The following is a 7,888-nucleotide window of genomic DNA, read 5'->3' on the forward strand; positions in this document are numbered from 1 at the left end:
TTTCTAGGAATAATTACAACAATTATTGTGTTTAATATTTGTATGTAATATTTGAATACCATCAATATTCTTATTTGTGTTATTTTAATCTCTTGATGTTACTAACTCATTTTGTAGGAAAGAAAACATGCTAAAATGGGCATGGGTGTCTTATTAAATGTGACAGAAGTGAATAGATGGCAGAAGTTGGATTCATATTCAGTTTTCCATCGCCCTGGAAATCATGTGGAGATAATTTCTGTTTGCAAATAAAACTAACCCAATAAGGGGAACAGTTGTTCCTAGGTGAAAACAAAATACCCCCCCAAATCCTTTATTCTCTTTGTTATGAATCAAATTTTTCCTCTTAGATAATTGTTTTGTTTATTTATTTATTTATTTATTTGAGATGGAGTCTCACTCTGTTGCCTAAGCTGGAGTGCAGCAGCATGATCTCAGCTCACTGCAACCTCTGCCTCCCAGGTTCAAGCGATTTTCCTGCCTCAGCCTCCCAAGTAGCTGGGATTACAGGTGCACGCCACCACACCCGGCTAATTTTTGTATTTTTAGTAGAGACAGGGTTTTACCATGTGACCAGGCTGGTCTCTAATTCCTGACCTCAGAAGATCCTCTTGCCTTGGCCTCCCAAAGTGCTGGGATTACAGATGTAAACCACCATGCCAGGCCACCATTTTACATTCTATAAAATTCTAAGACATGTATCACATTTACTTAGTATTTCCTGTGGTACAATTTTAACACAGGAATTTCTTACCTAGCTTGTGTGCCCTAGAGAACATGTGCCCACGAACACAAAATAATTGTAACAGTTGCCAAAGAAAGAAATACATAATTTAGAGATTGAATGTACTCATAAAATACTACAGAATTAATTAAAAAGTTATATATGTATATATATTTTCTTCATTTTCTGTTGAATTATTAATGTTTGGAATTAAGACTTAATTACATATCATTAAATATGTAGGCTGATGCTCCCAGAGCCATTTAGCGTGTGGATTGTGCAAAAATGACCTGCAGGCTTTCCCAGACAGTGGGAGACTGCATTTTGACCTATGATATAAACTTCTATTATTGTTTCAGCCTCTATCTATATAAAAATTTCTTTCGGTTTTCAATTTTAGAGTTTTCTTTCTGCCTCCTCATCTTATTCTGCTTTTTTTTTCCTGACATTTTGGGGTTCTGAATTTTCCCCCCCCTCCCTTTCTCCATCATTCTTATCTTCCTTCCTTTCTTTCCTTCTTTTCCTTTCTTCCTTTCCTTCTTCTCTAGTATTCCAAGATTTCATAAATAAATAAGCCTTTCCCCCAACATTTAATAAATACTTAGCAACATGTATTAGTACTGTGTATCTCGTCTGGCACGGCATTTCATTTGCCCAGTGCACTGCCTCCTGCTCCTTAGTCAGTCATTGTATTAATATCTCAGTTGCATCTACTCTCCTCTACTTCTACTTCTGCATTTTATTTATTTATATTATCACTGTTTTGGAGATGGAGTCTCGCTCTGTCACCCAGGCTGGAGTGTAGTGGCACAATCTTGGCTCACTGCAGCCTCCATCTCCTGAGTTTAAGTAATTCTTCTGTCTCAGCCTCTCCAGTAGCTGGGATTACCGGTACGTGACACCACACTTGGCTAATTTTTGTATTTTTAGTAGAGAAGGGGTTTCACCACATTGACCAAACTGCTCTCGAATTCCTGACCAAGTGATCCACCCACATTGGCCTCCCAAAGGGCTGGGATTACAGGCATGAACCACCATGCCTCACCCTATTACTATGTTTTAAACAACTGATACTTCTTTCCTGGACATCGGTTAGAAGATCTAGCTCACTGCTCTCCCAAATTCCACACTTTATCCTTTCCAGGACATATAGAATAATATTTTGAAGGCTTTGCTAATGCAACTCTTATGTTTCTATTCCCTGGGAGAGAAGAACCTTTAAAACAAATTCCTCGGCTGGGTGTGGAAGCTCACATCTGTAATCCCAACACTTTGGAAAGCTGAGGAGGGTGGATCACGAGGTCAGGAGATCGAGACCATCCTGGTCAACATGGTGAAACACCGTCTCTATTAAAATACAAAAAATTAGCTGGGCTCGGTGGTGTGTGCCTGTAGTTCCAGCTACTGGGGAGGCTGAGGCAGGGGAATCGCTTGAACCTTGGAGGTGGAGATCGCGGTGAGCCAAGATTGTGCCACTGCACTCTAGCCTGGCAACAGAGCGAGATTTGTCTCAAAAAACAACAAAAACCAAACTCCTTAATATGCCTTCTAAAGGCCTGCCAAGTTTTAGCCCCACATATTTATTCATGTTCATCCAAATGTAATCCTCATGTCAACTCCCACTGCCCCAGCTACCTTATAAACCTTTTCTTTCTCTGGGAATTTGTCCATAGCTGGCATTACAGGCGGGGCACCACCATGCCCAGCTAATTTTTGTATTTTTTTTTAATAGAGATGAGGTTTCCCCATATTGGCCAGGCTGGTCTCGAACACCTGACCTCAGGTGATCCACTAGCCTCGGCCTCCCAGAGTTCTGGGATAAGAGGTGTGAGCCGCCATACCCGGCCAGTTATATTTATTACTATTATTACTAATTATTGGTACACCACTGTTGGTAGATTACCAATGACTGATCACGTGCAACGCAGCCCATCTGCACATCATGCCAGGGAGACAAAGGTAACCAAGACTGGCTCTACACTGATGGCATTTTCAGCGTTTGCACTTTATGTCGCAAACTCGTAAGGCCTTTTATAACTTCAAAATTGTCTCATCACATCAGTATTTCATAATTAGATAATTCCTAATATTCCTTACAATTAAAATTCTTTTGAACGCTATTCCCTGATGTTACCTAATGCTGTCCTATTGTCTGACTCTTTCGTGGACAATTTCTCCATTTTCTATTTCCTTCACCTCTGTAAAACAAGATTATCTATTTTGATGAGAAAAGATTTAAGTGTATTAGTTCTGGTGTTCTGTAAAATGGCAACTGTTTGAAATTCTGTTCTACAGTTTATTAATATTTTTGTGAAAGCTAAAGCTTCTTCTTCTTTTTCTATATTTACAATGGTCTCTTCCTTTTAGTAGTTCATTTACCTTTTCCGAATATTATCATAGCCCTGGGATATGAAAGAATGTTTAATTGCTCCATTAAGCCACATCTTTTGTGCTTGTAAAAAAAAAAAAAAAACGGGGCTTCTAGCCAGATATCTTTACCTCTCCAGTCATTTATTAATGGACCAATAAAACATACCCTAAAGTGTCTTCATGCTCTACTAGAAATCATAGTAGACATTTATATAGGGGTTTTCTTTCTGTGATATTCAAAGCATTTGGCAGATTTTTGCCATCAAACTTACTGAATTTATGGAAAGAAGAGTAGTCATTGATTAAGCAAGGAAAAGAAATTATTTTGAAATACAACACTCAGAGAGAGTGACTAAATGAGGAGGGAAAACATTTATGTGTTTCTATGATATTACAAAACAATGGCATCTGCCAGGTGGAAAAATGTAGCATAGAAACAAAGTTACAAAAACGTGCTCTGAAGAGGGCAGTGATGCCTTTGTCAAATAAAAGGGAGGAAATGCAAGTTAAAGAAGTCTGTGGGGTAAAAGGAAGTAAAGGAATGCAGGGAACGAAGTCAATTTTTCTGTCGTGTGTAGTGCTCGCTTTGAACCCTATCCTACATATCATCAAAGATAAGATACCAGCAGCAAAAAAATAATTTCTAGGTTTGTCCGTCTGGTACAGACTATAATGCAAAACACTAGGAATAATGTAGTCTGAAGATACAAATGCCATAATATCCCTTTTTTATTTTCCAGTTTCACTTGATAGGCAATTTTGATACTTACATTTCACTGGCAAGGATAATGAAACTGACATTTGAATTTCACATTTAGACATGGTAGAGGAACTAATACGCACAAAATATATGCTTCATAGTCAATGAGGGAAGTCTACCTTCCAGGCTGAATACATGACATAGGAAGAGTTTAGAGGTGTTGAGAGAAAAGAGAGGTTTCTATTTTACCCTGCAAGTAGTTGAAAAGTGCAAGAATAAAACATAGAATCTAAATCATGCTATTCTTCCTGAAACCTTTTGATGAGTTAAGGTAGTTAGCAAACATTTGCACATATACTTTTTAAATTAATGTTAAATTTTATTATTTTGGAGTAGAAAGCAAATTCATGAGAGTTTCGAAGATGAAGAAGAAAGTTTTGGAGAAATCTCATGCTTGTCACCTACCCTTTGAGCTATGTGGTCAGACACCCGTCTACCCCAATCCCTCAAATACAACTTCATTCATCTTTATCTTAGGAGGAATTTGGTTGATACGTTTGAGCTTTATCGCTATAAGAGAACAGGTTAAAGTGTCCTAATTGGACTTTGACAGCCAGTCTGGAAGTTATCAAATTGTCGATAAATCTAGTTACTACTATTTGAGAAGTAAATTATGAGAAAAAGGAGAAAATGAACCATTTTATTGCAAGAAAGCAGCATGAGTAACTCTCTTCATGTAATGGCCTCTAATAAAATGTGTTTAATCACCTGCTGTGAACAGGAATTTCCTTTCAGCATTTCTAGAGTCAGAACAAAGGAAGTATTTTACTTTTCTCTTTTAATGCCTTCTCTCATTGCCTGTCCTCAGTCCAGCTGAATTGGCAACCTGTTACGTGAAAGGTGGAGCACAAAGTTCCGCCTACCACTGGGTCTCCCCTCCCTTTGGCCTAGACACTTTCTCACCCTTGAGGAACAATGCAAGTCAGATGACTGGTGTAGAGAAGGTCACTTACATTCATGTGCGTTACCTAAGAGGATTGTATAAGAAAGTGAGAAGAGCCCAGGGCTAGCATGGAATGTGTGGGCTTCTCTTTCTCAGTCAATTTCCTGCTAACATGGTTTACTTTGTAATATTCTTTAGAAGCAGACAGAACTTGTTATTCACATACATTAAATATGTGTATATTTAAAGCTGTGGGCCATTGAGGCATCAGGAACTCTCCAAGCAAGGGACAGATCTGGATTGAGTGCTGGTGAGAAGTTGCCCCAGGACTGGGGAAGCAAGGCAACAGATGCCCACAAGACTCGCAACTCTGTCCTGTTGACCACCGGAAAACATGTCCAACTGACAGCTTTGTCCAAGGCAGGCCTGTCTCTTGATAATTTCATGGAATAATGAAATCAAAGCCTTTGGATAACCTTTGACATCAACACCTTCATTTTAATAAATCAAGAAGCTGAGGTTTTAGAGACAGAAAATGACTTCTATAGTCTCATGGCTAGGTAGTACAAAATCTGGGGCCAAAATTTGGATTTTCTGTTTCTTAGTTTTGTTTTCTTCCTTTATGTATTATGGAGAAATCTCTCATCCAAAAAACACTGAATCAATGCCAGCAAGTTAAAAAACACTAACCGTAACTGAAAACGATTTTTCATGTTTTCTAATAAGGAAATGGAAAAGGCTGTATGCCTGCAGATTATATGGACTTGATAGAAACAGGTAAGTAGTAGACGCGCTCATTCGTTAAGCATCAGTTCTACATTGATTTTCCCAAAGCCAGTGCCTGAGGAGAAGTGCGTATAGGTCGTTTGTTTATGCAGGAGGACATTCTGGGAAGCAGAAGTGAGAGAGGTGGGAAAGTGAGAAAAGGAAGGAGGAGTCAGCTGTGTGTTCGATGATGCAATTGCTTCTGGGACGAAGCAGAGGCTCAGTCCCCACCGGCCCGCCGAGGAACTGTGAAGAACAGTCCTTAGCATTGTCCCTTAGAGGACAGCATTGCTGCGGCCTTTCCCAAGAGTCCTCTCTCTCACTTGAGAAAGATTTCTCTGGAGGAATTAATTCCCCCACCTTCGTGTGTTGAGTTAGCTTGCAGCTTCGTGGTCTCCTGTGGCAAAGGAGAAGGCCTTGAGCAGCAGAGAGGCATTCCTGGTATCGGGCACTGGGTAGGCACATGGAAGTACCCATCACCCATGTGCTGAAAACAGCTGGACTTCGGGGAATTTGCACAATGAATCAAAACCGTTGGCTATCGCCTAATTCTCAACTCTGACAGTTTTTTGAGTTATCAAGTCATAATTCTTTTGAAATTGGAATTGAATCTCTTCTAGGGCTCTCTTGAAGTAGATTTGTGAGTTCTTTGTAAACGAGACCAGTTGGCTTATATATAATTCATTGAGAAGATGTAAAACTCCAGGAAGAAAATGCAATCGATATCAGTAAAAATAATGCATTTGAATAATGTCTTTGAATTCATGTAAACTTTTAACTTTTCTCAAAATCCTTTCCCATATATTATTTTTTTTTGTTCCCCCAACTCTCTCACTATTCTATGAACATACTTGTCTCCTTTTTTACTTCCATTCTCTTTATATTCCCTCTTTAAATGTCTTTTTAAAAAGTAGATAAATCTTTGAAGATATAGTTGAAATATCAGGTCTTTTATGAAGTCTTCCCTGTTTCACTAGAAAAGCAGAATTAGCTGTTTTCAACTCTGTTCTAAACTTTTAGGTACTTTTTTCCAGGAGACAATACCACTTCTAGATCTTAAATATGCAAATGCAAACAGGATGTTATTCATTCTCTACTATGTTGATTAACATTTAGAATAAAATTTAATACCCAGCATGGATTATAAATATAAATATTATGGCAATATAAAACATGTTGAATATGGTATTGTTATGAATTTGGAATTTCTGAAGGGCAATATTTTAGAGAATCTTCCTTGTTAGAACAATATTGTTGTTTGAATTGAATTTAATGGATTTCTGGTATAAGAGGACAACTTAGCAAAGTTTCTGCCCCCACCAGGAAGCAGAAACACTAATTTTGTCTACAGTATTATTAAATTAGGAGTTATCTGTAATTTTGAATCAAAATATATAAAGATGCAAATATTTATGAATAATAAATTACTTAATAAGTTAGAGAAACTCCAAACACACACACACACACACACACACACACACACACACACACGTACTTATAAAGGGAGTTATCAGTGAGAAGAAAGCTGTTCGTTAGAACTCATGTAAGGACACTTTAATCTGTTCTTTTATGGATCTTCTTTTGACTTATGAAGCTGAGGAACCAGGACTATAGGAAAGAGTGTGTTTGGAGATGGGATGTAAGCTTAGGATAATTTGGAAGTTTACATGAGAGCAACTAGATGTTTGGGACCACCTCCCCCTCCCCAGAAGTCAGGCTTGTAAACTGGATCAAGAATTTGAGGAATCTTCTGCTAGAGAAACTGAATCATCCCAGAGAGAAAACTTGGGTCATGCCAGTTAGTCATTTCCAAAGGCCACCTGAGTATTTCAAAGTGAAGTCTGCCAGTCAGAACAACCTGCCATTCACACAGAGCTTAGAAACAAGCTTTAAATCTGAACAGATAGCTTAGCATCTTAAAACTTTTGAGAATAGCCTCCAACATAAAAAAAGAAAAAGCAACAAATGATAAACAGGGAGCTGAGAAGGAGCAGAGGCAATGGTGAAGGCAAAAACAGCTTCGAAGAAACTGCACTTAATGGAGTTACCTCCATTCTTTTCTTGTGTTAGTGAGTGAGTTCTCATGAGAGCTAATGGTTTTATAAGGGGCTTTCCCCACCTTCACTCTGTACTTCTTGCTGCCACCATGTGAAGAAGGACATGTTTGCCTCCACTTCTGCCATGATTGTAAGTTTTCTGAGGCCTCCCCAGCCATGCAGAACTGCGAATCAATTAAACTTTTTTCCTTTATAAGTAACTCAGTCTCAGATATGTCTTTATTAGCAGTATGAGAATGGACTTACAGCACATATGAAAATTCACCAAAATAGAGAACATGAGTCTCCAGATTGAGGGGAATCAGTGGGTGTTCAGATAATGAATTAAA

Source organism: Sapajus apella, unplaced genomic scaffold (genome assembly GCF_009761245.1).
Source record: "Sapajus apella isolate SASKATOON/1434 unplaced genomic scaffold, GSC_monkey_1.0 scaffold49, whole genome shotgun sequence".
In the NCBI taxonomy this organism is placed as follows: Eukaryota; Metazoa; Chordata; class Mammalia; order Primates; family Cebidae; genus Sapajus; species Sapajus apella.